Source organism: Carcharodon carcharias, chromosome 36 (assembly GCF_017639515.1).
Source record: "Carcharodon carcharias isolate sCarCar2 chromosome 36, sCarCar2.pri, whole genome shotgun sequence".
Lineage (NCBI taxonomy): Eukaryota > Metazoa > Chordata > Chondrichthyes > Lamniformes > Lamnidae > Carcharodon > Carcharodon carcharias.
In genome coordinates this window covers 8,298,351-8,319,509 of record NC_054502.1, presented here as the reverse complement: position 1 = coordinate 8,319,509, position 21,159 = coordinate 8,298,351, and the positions used below count along the sequence as shown (strand labels likewise).

The 21,159-nt window shown below is 56.6% G+C and overlaps 1 protein-coding gene across 3 annotated transcripts in view; it reads left to right on the top strand.

The window, feature by feature from the left end:
• LOC121272907 (CUGBP Elav-like family member 3-B) overlaps positions 1-21,159 on the top strand; it is a 152,533-nt gene that overhangs the window by 97,897 nt on the left and 33,477 nt on the right. The window lies entirely within an intron of this gene.

Here is a 21,159-nt window from a genome sequence, read left to right as displayed (position 1 = left end):
CTCCCTGTCGCACCCTCTCTCTCCCTGTCGCACCCCCTCTCTCCCTGTCGCACCCTGTCCCTCCCTGTCGCACCCTCTCCCTCCCTGTCGCACCCTCTCCCTCCCTGTCGCACCCTCTCCCTCCCTGTCGCACCCTCTCCCTCCCTGTCGCACCCTCTCCCTCCCTGTCGCACCCTCTCCCTCCCTGTCACACCCTCTCCCTCCCTGTCACACCCTCTCTCTCCCTGTCACACCCTCTCCCTCCCTGTCACACCCTCTCTCTCCCTGTCACACCCTCTCTCTCCCTGTCACACCCTCTCTCTCCCTGTCACACCCTCTCTCTCCCTGTCACACCCTCTCTCTCCCTGTCACATTTTCTCTCTCCCTGTCACATTTTCTCTCTCCCTGTCACACCCTCTCTCTCTCTCTCTCTCCCTTTCACGCCCTCTCTCTCCCTGTCACGCCCTCTCTCTCCCTGTCACGCCCTCTCTCTCCCTGTCACGCCCTCTCTCTCCCTGTCACGCCCTCTCTCTCCCTGTCACGCCCTCTCTCTCCCTGTCACGCCCTCTCTCTCCCTGTCACGCCCTCTCTTTCCCTGTCACACCCTCTCTCTCCCTGTCACACCCTCTCTCTCCCTGTCACACCCTCTCTCTCCCTGTCACACCCTCTCTCTCCCTGTCACACCCTCTCTCTCCCCGTCACACCCTCTCTCTCTCTCTCTCTCCCCGTCACACCGTCTCTCTCTCTCTCTCTCTCCCCGTCACACCCTCTCTCTCTCTCTCTCTCTCCCCGTCACACCCTCTCTCTCTCTCTCTCCCCGTCACACCCTCTCTCTCTCTCTCTCTCCCCGTCACACCCTCTCTCTCTCTCTCTCTCCGCGTCACACCCTCTCTCTCTCTCTCTCTCCCCGTCACACCCTCTCTCTCTCTCTCTCTCTCCCCGTCACACCCTCTCTCTCTCTCTCTCTCTCCCCGTCACACCCTCTCTCTCTCTCTCTCTCTCCCCGTCACACCCTCTCTCTCTCTCTCTCTCCCCGTCACATCCTCTCTCTCTCTCTCTCCCTGTCAGATTTTCCATCTCCCTGTCTCTTTTTCTCTCTCCCTGTCGCACCCTCTCTCTCCCTGTCGCACCCTCTCTCTCTCTCTCTCTCCCCGTCACATTTTCTCTCTCCCTGTCACATTTTCTCTCTCCCTGTCACATTTTCTCTCTCCCTGCCGCACCCTCTCTCTCCCTGCCGCACCCTCTCTCTCCCTGCCGCACCCTCTCTCTCCCTGCCGCACCCTCTCTCTCCCTGCCGCACCCTCTCTCTCCCTGTCGCACCCTCTCTCTCCCTGTCGCACCCTCTCTCTCCCTGTCGCACCCTCTCTCTCCCTGTCCCACCCTCTCTCTCCCTGTCGCACCCTCTCTCTCCCTGTCGCACCCTCTCTCTCCCTGTCGCACCCTCTCTCTCCCTGTCGCACCCTCTCTCTCCCTATCGCACCCTCTCTCTCCCTGTCACACCCTTTCTCTCTCTCTCTCTCCCAGTCACACCCTATCTCTCTCTCTCTCTCTCTCCCCGTCACACCCTCTCTCTCTCTCTCTCTCCCCGTCACACCCTCTCTCTCTCTCTCTCTCTCTCTCCCTGTCACACCCTCTCTCTCTCTCTCTCCCCGTCACACCCTCTCTCTCTCTCTCTCTCCCTGTCACATTTTCTCTCTCCCTGTCACATTTTCTCTCTCCCTGTCGCACCCTCTCTCTCCCTGTCGCACCGTCTCTCTCTCTCTCTCTCTCTCCCCGTCACATCCTCTCTCTCTCTCTCTCTCTCCCTGTCACATTTTCTCTCTCCCTGTCACATTTTCTCTCTCCCTGTCACATTTTCTCTCTCCCTGTCGCACCCTCTCTCTGCCTGTCGCACCCTCTCTCTGCCTGTCGCACCCTCTCTCTGCCTGTCGCACCCTCTCTCTGCCTGTCGCACCCTCTCTCTGCCTGTCGCACCCTCTCTCTGCCTGTCGCACCCTCTCTCTGCCTGTCGCACCCTCTCTCTGCCTGTCGCACCCTCTCTCTGCCTGTCGCACCCTCTCTCTGCCTGTCGCACCCTCTCTCTGCCTGTCGCACCCTCTCTCTGCCTGTCACACCCTCTCTCTCTCTCCCTGTCACACCCTCTCTCTCTCTCCCTGTCACACCCTCTCTCTCTCTCCCTGTCACACCCTCTCTCTCTCTCCCTGTCACACCCTCTCTCTCTCTCCCTGTCACACCCTCTCTCTCTCTCCCTGTCACACCCTCTCTCTCTCTCCCTGTCACTCCCTCTCTCTCTCTCCCTGTCACACCCTCTCTCTCTCCCTCTCCCTGTCGCACCCTCTCTCTCTCTCTCTCCCTGTCGCACCCTCTCTCTCTCTCTCTCCCTGTCGCACCCTCTCTCTCTCTCTCTCCCTGTCGCACCCTCTCTCTCTCTCTCTCCCTGTCGCACCCTCTCTCTCTCTCTCTCTCCCTGTCGCACCCTCTCTCTCTCTCTCTCTCCCTTTCACGCCCTCTCTCTCTCCCTGTCACGCCCTCTCTCTCTCCCTGTCACGCCCTCTCTCTCTCCCTGTCACGCCCTCTCTCTCCCTGTCACGCCCTCTCTCTCCCTGTCACGCCCTCTCTCTCCCTGTCACGCCCTCTCTCTCCCTGTCACGCCCTCTCTCTCCCTGTCACACCCTCTCTCTCCCTGTCACATTTTCTCTCTCCCTGTCACATTTTCTCTCTCCCTGTCACACCCTCTCTCTCTCTCTCTCTCCCTTTCACGCCCTCTCTCTCTCCCTGTCACGCCCTTTCTCTCTCCCTGTCACGCCCTCTCTCTCCCTGTCACACCCTCTCTCTGCCTGTCGCACCCTCTCTCTGCCTGTCGCACCCTCTCTCTGCCTGTCGCACCCTCTCTCTCCCTGTCGCACCCTCTCTCTCCCTGTCGCACCCTCTCTCTCCCTGTCGCACCCTCTCTCTGCCTGTCGCACCCTCTCTCTGCCTGTCGCACCCTCTCTCTGCCTGTCGCACCCTCTCTCTGCCTGTCGCACCCTCTCTCTGCCTGTCGCTCCCTCTCTCTGCCTGTCACACCCTCTCTCTCTCCCTCTCTCTGCCTGTCACACCCTCTCTCTCTCTCTCTCTCCCCGTCACACCCTCTCTCTCTCTCTCTCTCCCCGTCACACCCTCTCTCTCTCTCTCTCTCCCCGTCACTTCCTCTCTCTCTCTCTCTCTCCCTGCCACATTTTCCATCTCCCTGTCACATTTTCTCTCTCCCTGTCACATTTTCTCTCTCCCTGTCGCACCCTCTCTCTCCCTGTCGCACCCTCTCTCTCTCTCTCTCTCCCCGTCACATTTTCTCTCTCCCTGTCACATTTTCTCTCTCCCTGTCACATTTTCTCTCTCCCTGTCACATTTTCTCTCTCCCTGTCGCACCCTCTCTCTCCCTGTCGCACCCTCTCTCTCCCTGTCGCACCCTCTCTCTCCCTGTCGCACCCTCTCTCTCCCTGTCGCACCCTCTCTCTCCCTGTCGCACCCTCTCTCTCCCTGTCGCACCCTCTCTCTCCCTGTCGCACCCTCTCTCTGCCTGTCGCACCCTCTCTCTGCCTGTCGCACCCTCTCTCTGCCTGTCGCACCCTCTCTCTGCCTGTCGCACCCTCTCTCTGCCTGTCGCACCCTCTCTCTGCCTGTCGCACCCTCTCTCTGCCTGTCGCACCCTCTCTCTCTCCTGTCGCACCCTCTCTCTCCCTGTCGCACCCTCTCTCTCCCTGTCGCACCCTCTCTCTGCCTGTCGCACCCTCTCTCTGCCTGTCGCACCCTCTCTCTGCCTGTCGCTCCCTCTCTCTGCCTGTCGCACCCTCTCTCTGCCTGTCGCACCCTCTCTCTGCCTGTCGCACCCTCTCTCTGCCTGTCGCACCCTCTCTCTGCCTGTCGCACCCTCTCTCTGCCTGTCGCACCCTCTCTCTGCCTGTCGCACCCTCTCTCTGCCTGTCGCACCCTCTCTCTCCCTGTCGCACCCTCTCTCTCCCTGTCGCACCCTCTCTCTCCCTGTCGCACCCTCTCTCTCCCTGCCGCACCCTCTCTCTCCCTGCCGCACCCTCTCTCTCCCTGCCGCACCCTCTCTCTCCCTGCCGCACCCTCTCTCTCCCTGCCGCACCCTCTCTCTCCCTGCCGCACCCTCTCTCTCCCTGCCGCACCCTCTCTCTCCCTGCCGCACCCTCTCTCTCCCTGCCGCACCCTCTCTCTCCCTGCCGCACCCTCTCTCTCCCTGCCGCACCCTCTCTCTCCCTGCCGCACCCTCTCTCTCCCTGCCGCACCCTCTCTCTCCCTGCCGCACCCTCTCTCTCCCTGTCGCACCCTCTCTCTTCCTGTCACATTTTCTCTCTCCCTGTCACACCCTCTCTCTCTCTCTCCCTTTCACGCCCTCTCTCTCTCCCTGTCACACCCTCTCTCTCCCTGTCGCACCCTCTCTCTCCCTGTCGCACCCTCTCTCTCCCTGTCGCACCCTCTCTCTCCCTGTCGCACCCTCTCTCTCCCTGTCGCACCCTCTCTCTCCCTGTCGCACCCTCTCTCTCCCTGTCGCACCCTCTCTCTCCCTGTCGCACCCTCTCTCTCCCTGTCACACCCTCTCTCTCCCTGTCACACCCTCTCTCTCCCTGTCACACCCTCTCTCTCCCTGTCACACCCTCTCTCTCCCTGTCACACCCTCTCTCTCTCTCTCTCTCCCAGTCACACCCTATCTCTCTCTCTCTCTCTCTCCCCGTCACACCCTCTCTCTCTCTCTCTCTCTCTCCCTGTCACACCCTCTCTCTCTCTCTCTCTCTCCCCGTCACACCCTCTCTCTCTCTCTCTCTCCCTGTCACATTTTCTCTCTCCCTGTCACATTTTCTCTCTCCCTGTCGCACCCTCTCTCTCCCTGTCGCACCGTCTCTCTCTCTCTCTCTCTCTCTCCCCGTCACATCCTCTCTCTCTCTCTCTCTCTCTCCCTGTCACATTTTCTCTCTCCCTGTCACATTTTCTCTCTCCCTGTCACATTTTCTCTCTCCCTGTCGCACCCTCTCTCTCCCTGTCGCACCCTCTCTCTCCCTGTCGCACCCTCTCTCTCCCTGTCGCACCCTCTCTCTCCCTGTCGCACCCTCTCTCTCCCTGTCGCACCCTCTCTCTGCCTGTCGCACCCTCTCTCTGCCTGTCGCACCCTCTCTCTGCCTGTCGCACCCTCTCTCTGCCTGTCGCACCCTCTCTCTGCCTGTCGCACCCTCTCTCTGCCTGTCGCACCCTCTCTCTGCCTGTCGCACCCTCTCTCTCCCTGTCGCACCCTCTCTCTGCCTGTCGCACCCTCTCTCTGCCTGTCGCACCCTCTCTCTGCCTGTCGCACCCTCTCTCTGCCTGTCGCACCCTCTCTCTGCATGTCGCACCCTCTCTCTGCCTGTCGCACCCTCTCTCTGCCTGTCGCACCCTCTCTCTGCCTGTCGCACCCTCTCTCTGCCTGTCGCACCCTCTCTCTCCCTGTCGCACCCTCTCTCTCCCTGTCGCACCCTCTCTCTCCCTGTCGCCCCCTCTCTCTCCCTGTCGCACCCTCTCTCTCCCTGTCGCACCCTCTCTCTCCCTGTCACACCCTCTCTCTCCCTGTCGCACCCTCTCTCTCCCTGTCGCACCCTCTCTCTCTCTCTCTCTCTCTCCGTCACATTTTCTCTCTCCCTGTCACATCCTCTCTCCCTGTCACACCCGCTCTCTCTCTCTCTCTCTCTCTCTTTCATGCCCTCTCTCTCTCCCTGTCACACCCTCTCTCTCCCTGTCACACCCTCTCTCTCCCTGTCACACCCTCTCTCTCCCTGTCACACCCTCTCTCTCCCTGTCACACCCTCTCTCTCCCTGTCACATCCTCTCTCTCCCTTTCACATCCACTCTCTCCCTGTCACACCCTCTCTCTCCCTGTCACACCCTCTCTCTCCCTGATACACCCTCTCTCTCTCTCTCTCTCCCCGTCACATTTTCTCTCTCCCTGTCACATCCTCTCTCCCTGTCACACCCTCTCTCTCTCTCTCTCTCTCTCTTTCATGCCCTCTCTCTCTCCCTGTCACACCCTCTCTCTCCCTGTCACACCCTCTCTCTCCCTGTCACACCCTCTCTCTCCCTGTCACACCCTCTCTCTCCCTGTCACACCCTCTCTCTCCCTGTCACATCCTCTCTCTCCCTGTCACATCCACTCTCTCCCTGTCACACACTCTCTCTCCCTGTCACACCCTCTCTCTCCCTGTCACACCCTCTCTCTCCCTGTCACACCCTCTCTCTCACTGTCACACCCTCTCTCTCCCTGTCACACCCTCTCTCTCCCTGTCACACCCTCTCTCTCCCTGTCACACCCTCTCTCTCACTGTCACACCCTCTCTCTCCGTCACACCCTCTCTCTCTCTCTCTCCCCGTCACACCCTCTCTCTCTCTCTCTCCCCGTCACACCCTCTCTCTCTCTCTCTCCCCGTCACACCCTCTCTCTCTCTCTCTCCCCGTCACACCCTCTCTCTCTCTCTCTTTCCCTGTCACATCCTCTCTCTCCCTGTCACATCCTCTCTCTCCCTGTCACATCCTCTCTCTCCCTCTCGCATCCTCTCTCTCCCTGTCGCACCCTCCCTCTCCCTGTCGCACCCTCTCTCTTTCTCCCTGTCGCACCCTCTCTCTCTCTCCCTGTCGCACCCTCTCTCTCTCTCCCTGTCGCATCCTCTCTCTCTCTCCCTGTCACATCCTCTCTCTCCCTGTCGCACCATCTCTCTCCCTGTCGCACCCTCTCTCTGCCTGTCTCACCCTCTCTCTCTCTCCCTGTCACACCCTCTCTCTCTCTCCCTGTCACACCCTCTCTCTCTCTCCCTGTCACACCCTCTCTCTCTCTCCCTGTCACACCCTCTCTCTCTCTCCCTGTCACACCCTCTCTCTCCCTCTTTCGCACCCTCTCTCTCCCTCTCTCGCACCCTCTCTCTCCCTCTCTCGCACCCTCTCTCTCCCTCTCTCGCTCCCTCTCTCGCACCCTCTCGCTCCCTCTCTCGCACCCTCTCTCTCCCTCTCTCGCACCCTCTCGCACCCTCTCTCGCACCCTCTCTCTCCCTCTCTCGCACCCTCTCTCTCCCTCTCTCGCACCCTCTCTCTCCCTCTCTCGCACCCTCTCTCTCCCTCTCTCGCACCCTCTCTCTCCCTCTCTCGCACCCTCTCTCTCCCTCTCTCGCACCCTCTCTCTCCCTCTCTCGCACCCTCTCTCTCCCTCTCTCGCACCCTCTCTCTCCCTCTCTCGCACCCTCTCTCTCCCTCTCTCGCACCCTCTCTCTCCCTCTCTCGCACCCTCTCTCTCCCTCTCTCGCACCCTCTCTCTCCCTCTCTCGCACCCTCTCTCTCCCTCTCTCGCACCCTCTCTCTCCCTCTCTCGCACCCTCTCTCACCCTCTCTCGCACCCTCTCTCACCCTCTCTCGCACCCTGTCTCTCCCTCTCTCGCACCCTCTCGCACCCTCTCTCACCCTCTCTCTCCCTCTCTCACACCCTCTCTCTCCCTGTCACACCCTCTCTCTCTCTCCCTGTCACGCCCTCTCTCTCTCTCCCTGTCACACCCTCTCTCTCTCTCCCTGTCACACCCTCTCTCTCTCTCCCTGTCACACCCTCTCTCTCTCTCCCTGTCACACCCTCTCTCTCTCTCCCTGTCACACCCTCTCTCTCTCTCCCTGTCACACCCTCTCTCTCTCTCCCTGTCACACCCTCTCTCTCTCTCTCCCTGTCGCACCCTCTCTCTCCCTGTCGCACCCTCTCTCTCCCTGTCGCACCCTCTCTCTCCCTGTCGCACCCTCTCTCTCCCTGTCGCACCCTCTCTCTCCCTGTCGCACCCTCTCTCTCCCTGTCGCACCCTCTCTCTCCCTGTCGCACCCTCTCTCTCCCTGTCGCACCCTCTCTCTCCCTGTCGCACCCTCTCTCTCCCTGTCGCACCCTCTCTCTCCCTGTCGCACCCTCTCTCTCCCTGTCGCACCCTCTGTCTGCCTGTCGCACCCTCTGTCTGCCTGTCGCACCCTCTGTCTGCCTGTCGCACCCTCTGCCTGCCTGTCGCACCCTCTGCCTGCCTGTCGCACCCTCTGCCTGCCTGTCGCACCCTCTGCCTGCCTGTCGCACCCTCTGCCTGCCTGTCGCACCCTCTGTCTGCCTGTCGCACCCTCTGTCTGCCTGTCGCACCCTCTGTCTCCCTGTCGCACCCTCTGTCTCCCTGTCGCACCCTCTGTCTCCCTGTCGCTCCCTCTGTCTCCCTGTCGCTCCCTCTGTCTCCCTGTCGCTCCCTCTGTCTCCCTGTCGCTCCCTCTGTCTCCCTGTCGCACCCTCTGTCTCCCTGTCGCACCCTCTGTCTCCCTGTCGCACCCTCTGTCTCCCTGTCGCAACCTCTGTCTCCCTGTCGCAACCTCTGTCTCCCTGTCGCACCCGCTGTCTCCCTGTCGCACCCTCTGTCTCCCTGTCGCACCCTCTCTCTGCCTGTCGCACCCTCTCTCTGCCTGTCCCATTCTCTCTCCCTGTCACATTCTCTCTCTCTCCCTGTCACACCCTCTCTCTCCCTGTCACACCCTCTCTCTCCCTGTCACACCCTCTCTCTCCCTGTCACACCCTCTCTCTCCCTGTCACACCCTCTCTCTGCCTGTCACACCCTCTCTCTGCCTGTCACACCCTCTCTCTGCCTGTCACACCCTCTCTCTCCCTGTCACACCCTCTATCCCCCTGTCACATTCTCTCTCTCTCCCTGTCACATTCTCTCCCTCTCCCAGTCACATTCTCTCCCTCTCCCTGTCACATTCTCTCCCTCTCCCTGTCACATTCTCTCCCTCTCCCTGTCACACCCTCTCTCTCCCTTTCACACCCTCTCTCTCCCTGTCACACCCTCTCTCTCCCTGTCACACCCGCTCTCTCCCTGTCACACCCGCTCTCTCCCTGTCACACCCGCTCTCTCCCTGTCACACCCACTCTCTGCCTGTCACACCCACTCTCTGCCTGTCACACCCTCTCTCTGCCTGTCACACCCTCTCTCTCTCTCTCCCTGTCACACCCTCTCTCTCCCTGTCACACCCTCTCTCTCCCTGTCACACCCTCTCTCTCCCTGTCACACCCACTATCTACCTGTCACACCCTCTCTCTCTCTTCCTGTCACACCCTCTCTCTCCCTGTCAAATCCTGTCTCTGTCTCCCTGTCACACCCTCTGTCTCCCTGTCACACCCTCTGTCTCCCTGTCACACCCTCTGTCTCCCTGTCACACCCTCTCTCTCTCTCTGCCTGTCACACCCTCTCTCTCTCTCCCTGTCACACCCTCTCTCTCTCTCCCTGTCACACCCTCTCTCTCTCTCCCTGTCACACCCTCTCTCTCTCTCCCTGTCACACCCCCTCTCTCTCTCCCTGTCACACCCCCTCTCTCTCTCCCTGTCACACCCCCTCTCTCTCTCCCTGTCACACCCCCTCTCTCTCTCCCTGTCACGCCCTCTCTCTTTCTCCCTGTCACGCCCTCTCTCTTTCTCCCTGTCACACCCTCTCTCTCCCTGTCACACCCTCTCTCTCCCTGTCACACCCTCTCTCTCTCTCCCTGTCACACCCTCTCTCTCCCTGTCACACCCTCTCTCTCTCTCCCTGTCACACCCTCTCTCTCTCTCCCTGTCACACCCTCTCTCTCTCTCCCTGTCACACCCTCTCTCTCTCTCCCTGTCACACCCTCTCTCTCTCTCCCTGTCACACCCTCTCTCTCTCTCCCTGTCACACCCTCTCTCTCTCTCCCTGTCACACCCTCTCTCTCTCTCCCTGTCACACCCTCTCTCTCTCTCCCTGTCACACCCTCTCTCTCTCTCCCTGTCACACCCTCTCTCTCTCTCCCTGTCACACCCTCTCTCTCTCTCCCTGTCACACCCTCTCTCTCTCTCTCCCTGTCGCACCCTCTCGCTCTCTCCCTGTCGCACCCTCTCGCTCTCTCCCTGTCGCACCCTCTCGCTCTCTCCCTGTCGCCCCCTCTCTCTCCCTGTCGCCCCCTCTCTCTCCCTGTCGCACCCTCTCGCTCTCTCCCTGTCGCCCCCTCTCTCTCCCTGTCACCCCCTCTCTCTCCCTGTCGCCCCCTCTCTCTCCCTGTCGCCCCCTCTCTCTCCCTTTCGCGCCCTCTCTCTCCCTGTCGCGCCCTCTCTCTCCCTGTCGCGCCCTCTCTCTCCCTGTCACGCCCTCTCTCTCCCTGTCGCGCCCTCTCTCTCGCTGTCGCGCCCTCTCTCTCGCTGTCGCGCCCTCTCTCTCGCTGTCGCGCCCTCTCTCTCGCTGTCGCGCCCTCTCTCTCACTGTCGCGCCCTCTCTCTCGCTGTCGCGCCCTCTCTCTCGCTGTCGCGCCCTCTCTCTCCCTGTCGCGCCCTCTCTCTCCCTGTCGCGCCCTCTCTCTCCTTGTCGCGCCCTCTCTCCCCCTGTCGCGCCCTCTCTCCCCCTGTCGCGCCCTCTCTCCCCCTGTCGCGCCCTCTCTCTCCCTGTCGCGCCCTCTCCCTGTCGCGCCCTCTCTCTCCCTGTCGCGCCCTCTCTCTCTCTCTCTCTCTCCCTGTCGCGCTCTCTCTCTCTCTCTCTCCCTGTCGCGCTCTCTCTCTCTCTCTCTCCCAGTCGCGCTCTCTCTCTCTCTCTCTCTCCCTGTCACACCCTCTCTCTCTCTCTCCCTGTCACACCCTCTCTCTCTCTCTCCCTGTCACACCCTCTCTCTCCCTGTCACACCCTCTCTCTCCCTGTCACACCCTCTCTCTCCCTGTCACACCCTCTCTCTCCCTGTCACACCCTCTCTCTCCCTGTCACACCCTCTCTCTCTGTGTCGCACCCCCTCTCTCCGTGTCGCACCCCCGTCTCTGTTGCACCCCCTCTTTTTATCTGCCACGCCCGCTCTTTCTCCTTCTGTTTCATTTTCTCTCCTTCTGTCTCTCTCGATCTCCTTTTAATCCAGCGATACTATTGCAGTGGGGAACGATGAAGAGTTCTGTTCAGTTTATTGGGAGTTATTTCCTGTCCTTGTGCCCTTTTTTGTTTTCTTTGCTTTCTCTCACTGGGCTGAGGGGTGGAGGGGATTATGTGTGCGGTGTGTTGCTTATTTGGGTTCAAATGAATTTGGAGTTAAGTGGATTAGTTCCCTGGTTAAAGCGGGTTAGTATTTTAGGGAGAGCCTAAGACTGAAAGAGGATTTAGTGATTCACAAAGCAAGCAGCTGGTAGTTGATCTGAGCTGTTGCAGGAGCTGCTCGGAGGTGACACTGCCACAGCTTCCCATAGCTTGTCAGTAAGTCCGACACACCTGGATGCTGGGAAGCTGCCAGCCTGTCACAACAACAAGCTGCATTCGTACAGCGCCTTTAACATCGGAAAGCCTCCCAAGCTCCCTCACAGGAGCATTATCAGGCAAAATTTAATGTCCAAGAAAGAGTTGAAATATAAGCTGGTTTAAACCAGCTTATATTTCAACTCTTTCTTGGACTCGAACTCAAGTTCTGTCGAAGGGTCATGAGGACTCGAAACGTCAACTCTTTTCTTCTCCGCCGATGCTGCCAGACCTGCTGAGTTTTTCCAGGTAATTCTGTTTTTGTTTTGGATTTCCAGCATCCGCAGTTTTTTTGTTTTTATAAATTTAATGTCATCCCATTTCAGGACAGGTGACAAAAAGCTCGGTCGAAGACGTGGTTTTTAAGGAACGTCTTAAAGGACGGGAGAGAGAGAGAGGCGGAGAGGTTTAGGGAGGGAACCCCAGAGCTTAGGGCCCCCAGGCAGCTGAAGGCACGGCCGCCAATGGTGGAGCGATGGGAATCAGGGGATGGGGCACATGATCACCGGACATCTCGAAGCTGCTTTGCAGCCAATGAGGTGCTTTCAAATTGTGGTCGCTGTTGTAATGTAGGAAGCGCGGCAACCAATTTGCGCACAGCAAGCTCCCACAATGGCAATGTGGTAATAAGCAAATAACCTATTTTTGTGCTGTTGGTTGATGGGTATTTATTGGCCTCAGGACACCGGGGAGAATTCCCTGCCTTCTCCGAAATCATGGCCTTGGGATCTTTTACATCCATAAGATGGCAGATGGAGAACTTGGTTTAATGTCTCTCCAAAAGACGGCACCTCCAACAGTGCCGCACTCCCTCAGCACTGCACTGGAGTGATTCCTTTGATATATATTGGGCTTTGGTAAGATCAAACCCAGAGTCCTGTATGCAGCTTTGGTCTCTATTCCTAAGGAAGGATTTACTTGCCTTGGAGGCGGTACAGCGAAGGTTCACTGGATTGGTCCATGGGATGAGTGGCTTGTCCTATGATGAGAGGCTGAGTAATTTGGGCCAATACTCTCTGGAGTTTAGTAGAATAAGAGGTGATCTCATTGAAATGTACAAGATTCTGAAGGGATTTGACAGGGTGGACGCTGAGAGATCGTTCCCGCTGGTCGGAGAATCTAAAACACCGGGGGGGGGGCACAGTCTCAGGATAAAGGGCCGATTGTTTAGGACTGAGATGAGGAGAAATTATTTCACTCAAAGGGTTGTGACTCTTTGGAATTCTCTATCCCAGAGGGTTGTGGATGCTGCATCACTGAATATATTTAAGGCTGGGGATAGACAGGGTTTTGGGTCTCTCAGGGAATTAAGGGATGTGGGGAGCAGGAGGGAAAATGGAGTCGAAGCCTAAGATCGTCCATGATGGTATTGAATGGTGGATCAGGCTCGAGGGGCTGTGTGGTCTCCTCCTGCTCCTAGTTCTTGTGTTCTTGTATCCCTAACCCCTTCCTCCCTGCTCCCACACAATCCTGAGGGCTGTTGAATCAACCCTATTGCTGCTTGGCTGTGATAAGGCCAGTCAGCATGGGAACCCAAGATCTTTCTGCTCCGTGTGCCTTTGCCTCACACGTGACCTTTGCGGTGAGCTGCAAGGGGATTGTGTGTAAAATATAAATAGATTCAGGAAAATAGTTCCCCAGCAGGTGTTTGGAACCAATGGCCTGTAGAATGACTCCGAAATCCATCCCTTCCCTCTACCGGCAGTCCCATTCATTCCCAGATCCCTGTCCCTCTATCATCAGCACCAAAAAGAGCTCCTGTTCCCTTCCCTCCATCTCACCAAACCCATTCGACCCCTGTTCCCTCCCCTCCATTACCAGCCCCGTTCGGTCCCTGATCACCACGTTATCTTTGGATTAACTCCAGAGCAATCTGATTTAGAAAGAAAGCACTGTGAGAGTTATTGGAGCAAGGGCTGATGAGCCCTCTCGAGGGCCCCCCCCAGATTCCCATGGGGATGTCCTGCCTTGTGATTGTTCCACAGAGCCCTGTTTCCATTACAGTCACAGCACCTGGGGGCCCTCCAGCTGAACATTCCTCTCCAGCTCCTGCCCCAGCCGCCATGCTGCTTTTCCTCCCATCCCCACAGCTTGGGTTCTTGGGCGAAATTCGGTCCCTGGTTCCCTCACCTCCGTTGGAAATACTGGCTTGGCATGGGACTCGGATAGGGATAAGAAACCCAAGCCAGGGATCCTGAGACTAGTTCTAGGTGGCACCCCTGGGGTGGGGAGGGATGGAGCGGACAAAGAGAGATTGTTGAACTGGGCACAGGCCAGAGAAGTGCAAGCTGGGATCTTGCTGGTCCAGCCGGTCACTGGATAATTTTATGGAGCTGCCTGTAACTTGCTGACACCCCCACCCCACTCACTGCTTGCTGAGTTAACTGCTCTGGGTTAACAGCTGTTAGTTGGCCTCAGTGCCCCTGGGTTAGGGAGGGGCGTAGAGGATCTCTCGGCACCCAATCATCGCTTGGAAACCGGCCGGGCTGTGAAGGCTGCCACAGCCAAATATCCCACTGACGCACTATAGAGGTGTGGAGAGTGGCAACAGGCCCTGCCAGAGGAACTAATTGCCCTCAGTGCCTTTGGAAGCAATACACAAACCAATCCAATTGCCCCCCCCTCCTCCCCACCCCAACCCTAACCCCAACCCCAACCCTCCCTTCACCCACCCACCAAATCATCTCCGTAAATCTGTTGGCTTTTGCCGAATGTCTGAACCGTCCCAATGGGAAGATTATTCCAATTTGTACGCGGAGGGATGTCATTGGTGACATTTCCAGCATAGGTTATTTCCTGATTATATTGTTTTTCCATCTTTGGCAAAGTTCTGGTATCTGGAGTCAGTTCCCTCCTTGCTGACATTGTGATCTCTCTGTCCCTTTCTCTTTTTCTCATTCTTTCATGGGGTATGGGCCTTGCTGGCTGGGCCAGCATTTATTGCCCATCCCTAATTTGCCCCTTGAGAAGGTGGTGGGTGAGCCGCCTTCTTGAGTCGCTGCAGTCCCTGTGGTGTAGGGAGGGAGTTCCAGGATTTTGACCCAGCGACAGTGAAGGAACGGCCGATATATTTCCAAGTCGGGGTGGTGAGTAACTTGGAGGGGAACTTGCAGGTGGTGGGTGTTCCCCATGTGTCTGCTGCCCTTGTCCTTCTAGATGGTAGAGGTTGTGGGTTTGGAAGGTGCTGCTGAAGGAGCCTTGGCGAGTTGCTGCAGTGCATCTTGTAGATGGTACACATACTGCTGCTACTGTGCGTCGGTGGTGGAGGGAGTGAATATTCAGGGTGGTGGATAGGGTGCTTTGACTCTGTCTCTGTCAGGTCTCTTTCTGTCTCGCTCTCTCTCTCTCTATCTATTTCTCTACCTCCTTGGCCAGAACTTCCACGTCGGTGTGCGGGGATGGGCTTAAAATGAGGTGCAGTGATGCCGGGCGAGCATCCCGATGTCACTGCTGCCATCACTATATTTCGGTGGGCAGGCACATGATGATCTCCAACACGCGCCCACTGATAATTAACGTGCCACTTAAGGCCCTTGAGCCAGTAACTGATGCCGATTTTTTGGGGCCCATGCGATCTTCAGGTCCTCGCATGGGCACAAAGGGCAGGTGGGTAGGCCGCATTTTTATAAGCCTCATCCACGGGCGGGGTAAAAGGGGTGAGTGGGGTCACGAGCGCTATTTGTCAGACATTTGGTGCTTAAACTCACTGCTACTTGCCTGTATGAGCAGGAATACTTCCAAACTCTTCACAGCTGCTTGGACAGGAGTAACAGGTTTTCAGGTCAGGCCTCTGGAGTTAACATCATTTCTGGGGCCTTGCCGGTTTCACGAAGCCTTCCCTTAACCTGGGAATGGGAGTTGTGCTCTCCACTGGAGGGACCTCCTCTTGAGGAGGAAGGGAGGGCCAGAAGCGGGGGGAGGCCAGGAGTCCACATTCAGCCTCCAGTGGAGCCACCTTTGGGAGGAGAGGCACAGGCACAAAGGGGCGCAGGACCAACAGGAAATCCAAGGTAGAATGGGCTGCAGAAGACGTCGCTATCTTAGCCATAGAGTCATAGAGGTCTACAGCACAAAAGAAGGCCCTTCAGCCCATCAAGTCTGCACCAGTCAAACAAGTACCTAACTATTCTAATCCCATTTTCCAGCACTAGGCCCATAGCCCTGTATGCCATGGCATTGCAAGTGCACATCCAAATACTTCTTAAATGTTATGAGGGTTTCTGCCTCCACCACCCTTTCAGGCAGTGAGTTCCAGATTCCCACCACCCTCTGGGTAAAAAAATTCATCCTCACGTCCCCTCTAAACCTCCTGCCCCTTACCTTAATCCTATGCCCCCTGGTTATTGATCCCTCCACCAAGGAGAAAAGCTCCTTCCTGTCTAATCCTGCTGTCAGGGTTTACAGGCAGCAAAGCAGCTACCTCAACATGTCTGAGATGCAGTGCCGAAGGAGACTCCATCTCTCAAGGGAGACAGTGGCCTCCATTTGTCAGATGACAGGCCCTGAGATCTGCGCCGACTGTGTGGGTGGGTCCCCCATGCCAGTGGCTCTGAAGGTCATGGCTGCCCTCAAAAATTCCTCCGGCTCTTTTCAGGGGCCGGTGGGTGATCTTTGCGGAGTCTCCTTGTCAGCTGTCCACACTTGTCTCAAGCAGGTGACAGACACCCTGTTCAGGCGTGCATTGACTTTCATCCACTACCGCTGGGACGAGGCCAGCCAGACAGAGCGAGCCAGAGGCTTCACAGTGATTGCTGGCTTCCCCCGTGTCCAGGGTGCTATAGACTGTACAAATGTGGCCATCAAGGCGCCAGCAGGTGAGCCCGGTGCCTTTGTCAACAGGAAGGGCTTCCACTCCATGAACGTGCAGATAGTGTGTGACCATAGGATGCTGATTCTACAAGTCTGTGCAAGGTACCCAGGCAGCTCCCATGACGCTTGCATACTCAGACACTCCCAGGTGCCGAGGCTCTTCAGTGCTCCAGCCCGGCTGGATGGATGGCTGCTGGGTGACAAGGGCTATCCCCTCAGAAGGTGGCTCATGACGCCTCTCCACCATCCAGGCACAGAGGCTGAGCAGCGGTACAATAGGAGCCTCCACAAGGGCAGTGGTCAAGAGAACCATTGGTCTTCTCAAGATGTGCTTCCAATGCCTGGGCTGTTCAGGGGGCGCTCTCCAATACCCCCCAGATCGTGTATCACTGAGCATGCTGCTCCCTCCACAATCTGGCCCTGGAAAGGGGGGACGCAGTGGAGGAAGAAGATGTAGAAGCAGTTGCTCCGGCTGCACACGAGTCCAGTAGTGAGTCCAAGGATGAGCATACACAGCAGAACACTGAGGAGGTAGACACTGACCTGGGCATCCTCCAGGGAGGCAGGGAGACCTGGGAGACTCTAATCCAACGAACTTTCAGCTAGCCCACCACAGGTGGACCTCCAACACAAGCCAAGGCTGCAGGCTCCATACTCGATACTTGAGAGCAACATCTGCCTGGTTAGGAACATTAACTATGTGCCCTGTCAATAAATCTTAATGACAAGCAACTCACTCATAATATCATGGGTTCCTGTCCATCTGCAGAAGTAAGGAATCACCCTGAGCCATGTTCACATAGGAACATTTAATGAATTGACAAAATAAAAAGAAAAGAAACTGAATGCAAAGGTGTTATGCATTACACCAATTTGTTATCCACTCCCAGTGGGACAACATAAAACCACCAGTGAGAAGCCCGTGGTGTGCCTAACCTGCCTTAAGTTTACGTTTTTGGATGTGACATCTAGGTGCTCCCCCCTCACTGGCACTGGCATCTGAGACAGTCTGTGCTCACTCTGCTGTCCAGTTGGCCTGGCTGACCTTGGCGGGTGTCCTCTGGCCCGTGGAGCCTTTGATAGTCCCGCCTGGGAGGGAGTGGCCAATTCCACGGCTGGCATCTACCCATTCACCGCAGTCTCCTCGGATCCCACGGTCACTGGGAGAGAGTTGGAGGAGCTGCTACCCTCATCCGGAGCGTCCTGAGAGGAGTCCGCAGAGACGACAGGCAGCTCCTGCACCGACGTGAGGTCGCTTCGGACTTTCCTGCTCACCATTGATGGATGGGCGCCGAGCTGGGTGCCCAATCCACCTCCCACGCTGGCACTGACCAGCTGAGGTCAATGGCGCTGTGAGGGCTTGCATGTCCGAGTGCAACCCCAGGAGGCCCTGATTGTTCTCCTGGAGGAGCCCCTCCACAAGAGCAGCCACTCTCTCCATGGAGGAAGCATGGCGCTCGGGCCATGAGGCTCATTGCACCGGTGATGCTCCGCGTGGACTCCTCCAGCACGGGGACTATGCCACGCATTGCCTCATGTATCCCCGCCAGATCCTCCCGTATACCCTGCTGCACTTCCAGCATCTGCTGCCTCATGGACGACTCCAGAGGCCCATCACCAGCCAGCGAATGAGTGGGTGCCCTGCCACCTGGAAGAACCCAACTCAGCAATACCCTCTCAGGGTGAACTAGGCATGGGCAATATCTGCTGGCCCACCCAGCGAGGGACACATGCTGTGAATGATTCAATGATGCTCCAGCTGCACTCAAGAGTTGGCGGGTGGGGGGGTTGGGGGTTGGTGGGTGGGAGGAGGAGGGGGTGCTGGGGGGAAAGCCTACTTGCTGGGTTAAGTGACCTCTGATAACAGGGTACTCACCCTTTCCGAGTGCAAGAGGTCATTGCAACACTTGCGGCACTGGACCCTCGTGTGTCGCACCACGTCATGGGAGCTGACTATGTCTGCCACCTTCTCCCAGGCACGTTAGGTCACGTGGGGGGAGCCTCCTCCTCCTCCTGTCCCTCGAGGAGGGCAGCTAGGCACTCTGTCAGAAAAGCGAGGGGCAGAGCGCGCCGCTGCCCTACCCTCCTGTCTGGCCTGCTCACCGGCAGCGCCCTGGGGAGCCCTTGTGTTTGCCCTGATGCACAGTGTTTGCAAGACTGCCCACGCGCTGTTAGAACAGGCCGCCGGTCATTGCGCTCCCGCTGCCGCCTTTCCACTCCCACTACCCTCGGGAGCAGCATTTCATGTAAAACGGCAGCACGGAGCCAATCATGGGCGGTGATCGGTTCCACACCCACCCCCAAACAGCCCACCCAACGGGGAGAAAATTCTCCCCCTTGTTCCTGCTTTCTCTCCCCCATTCTCTCTCTTACTTCCCCTGCCTTTCTACTTTCTCTCTCTCTCTCTCTCTCTCTCTCTCTCTCTCTCACTCTCTCCCTCTCTCTGGCTATCTCTATTTTGCCGTCCTGTCTGTGTCCCTCCCTCTCACTCCTCTTACCCCTTTCTGCAAGGGCAACTAGGGATGGGCAATAACTCCTGGCCTGGCCAGCAACACTCACATCCAGTAAATGAATAATAAAAAATGTATCCCTCTCTGTGTTTCTCTGTGCTTATCTTTCAATCTCTCTGTCCACAGACGACTATTAAATGCCATTTTCATGAGGCCATGCCCTGTGGGAAAGAGAATTATGCAGTTACTCCAAACAGTAAAGCAATTGAACTCTGTGGTGACCTTGAGAATGAAAAGGTCTCTCAGAATTATCTGCAGTGTAGTAGAACACAAATACTCCCTGCTCATGTCACACCAACATATACAGTTAATGTACACAAGCACCTATCTACGGACATATGAAACATATATATGTTACACACACACAGGCACAGTCTGCACTGGGAGAATTTGATGGGATGTACAGGGAGCTTTACTCTTTACTCAGGGTTCCTCTGCTGTCCCTGTCCTGGGAGTGTTTGATGGGGACAGTGTAGAGGGAATTTACTCTGTATCTAACCCCGTGCTGTACCTGTCCTGGGAGTGTTTGATGGGGACAGTGTAGAGGGAGTTTTACTCTGTATCTAACCCTGTGCTATACCTGTCCTGGGAGTGTTTGATGGGGACAGTGTAGAGGGAGTTTTACTCTGTATCTAACCCCGTGCTATACCTGTCCTGGGAGTGTTTGATGGGGACGGTGTAGAGGGAGCTTTACTCTGTATCTAACCCCGTGCTGTACCTGCCCTGGGAGTGTTTGATGGGGACAGTGTAGAGGGAGCTTTACTCTGTATCTAACCCCGTGCTATACCTGTCCTGGGAGTGTTTGATGGGGACGGTGTAGAGGGAACTTTACTCTGTATCTAACCCTGTGCTGTACCTGTCCTGGGAGTGTTTGATGACATGCCTGGGAATGAAAGTCCTTGAGTACTGACATTCTACCACTCAACTAGTAGGAGATTAACAGAAGAAAAATTAAAATCTGGGCATTAAAATCAAGCAGAACAAGAAAAGCTTGATGTTTTGAAATGTTGGATTTCTATCAATTCTTTGTGCTGATGAGTCATGGAGCATTGGCTCAGGGGAGTAACCCTCCACCTCTCAATTCAAGAGTTGCTCCAGAAACCTGGGCACGGAATCCATGCCAATGCTCTCAGTAGTGAGGAAGCACTGCACTGTAGGGTGAGACGTTTAGCAAGGCCAACATCTGCTCTCTCAGGGCGATGCCAAAGACCCCATGGCCACTATTGGAGGAAGAGCAGGGGAATGGAGGTGGGTGGGGGGGGGTGCCAATATTTATTCCTTGATCATCGTCACTTAAGAAAAAAACAGATCAACCAATTGTTCTTCAGTTTGCAGTTTCTGAGACTTTTTTTTGCATGAAATAGTTACCAAGTTTGACCGCGTTAACAGTGACAGAGTGTCTGAAAGATTTATTCTTGGGTTGTGGGCATTATTGGCCAGGCTAGTGTTTATTGCCTATCCCTGATGGCTTTCTTCTTGAACCCCTGCCGTCCTTCTCGAACAGATTTAATACACGGCCAATGGGGGCAATTAACTGTCAACCATGTTGGTGTGGGGACTGGAGTCACATATCTGTGCTGACCGGGCCAGGACAACTGGTCTCCCTTCTGAAGGGGACATTCGAGAATTGACTTGTGGTGGAGGGGGGAATCTGAATTCAAGCCACGATGGGATTTGAACTCGCACCGCGCTATTAGCTGAGGCATCTCTGAATTACTGGCCTACTAACATAACTGCTGTGTCCCATCATCATAATTTGCCATAAAGTGCTTTTGGACGTTGCTGAGTGATGAGATAAAGCATTGAGTAAAGACGAATCCTTTGATCAATCATCCTGAGTTTGTACTCAAGGTTAAAGAGAATGGTTTCTATTCTCAATGAAGTTGTTGGCTGGGGGGGTGGGGGGAGGAGTTGGTGGTGCCTTTAATAATTTATAAGCCCACCCTCCCCCCCCACCCCCCACTTTCGTTTGCAATGAAGCTAGTCACCACTGAATTCTCCTGGAACGTGTGTTTTTTAAAAAAAATTTTGCTTTTATTCGTTCGTAGGATGTGGGCGTCACTGGTCAGGCCCAGAATTTATTGCCCACCCTTAATTGCCCGTGAGCTGCCTTCTTGAACTGCTGCAGTCCCTGTGGTGTAGGTACACCCACCGTGCTGTTAGGGAGGGAGTTCCAGGATTTTGACCCAGCGACAGTGAAGGAACGGCCGATATATTTCCAAGTGTGTGTGGTTTGGAGGGGAATTCACAGGTGGTGGTGTTCCCATCTATCTGCTGCCCTTGTCCTTCTAGGTGGTAGCGGTTGAGGGTTTGGAAGGTGCTGTCGGTGCTTGGGTAGTACAGGCTGCAAGCTCAGCTGTGAGGCCCTCTACACTTGAATAAACTGTAGGCATTCGCTGTCCATGTTCTCATTAAGAGCAACCAGATACTCGGTGTAGATCTGAATCCACTCCAGGTTCAGTATCAGTTACTTGGTGTGGATCTGAATCCACTCCGGGTTCAGTATCAGATATTCAGTGTAGATCTGAATCCACTCCAGGTTCAGTATCAGATATTCAGTATAGATC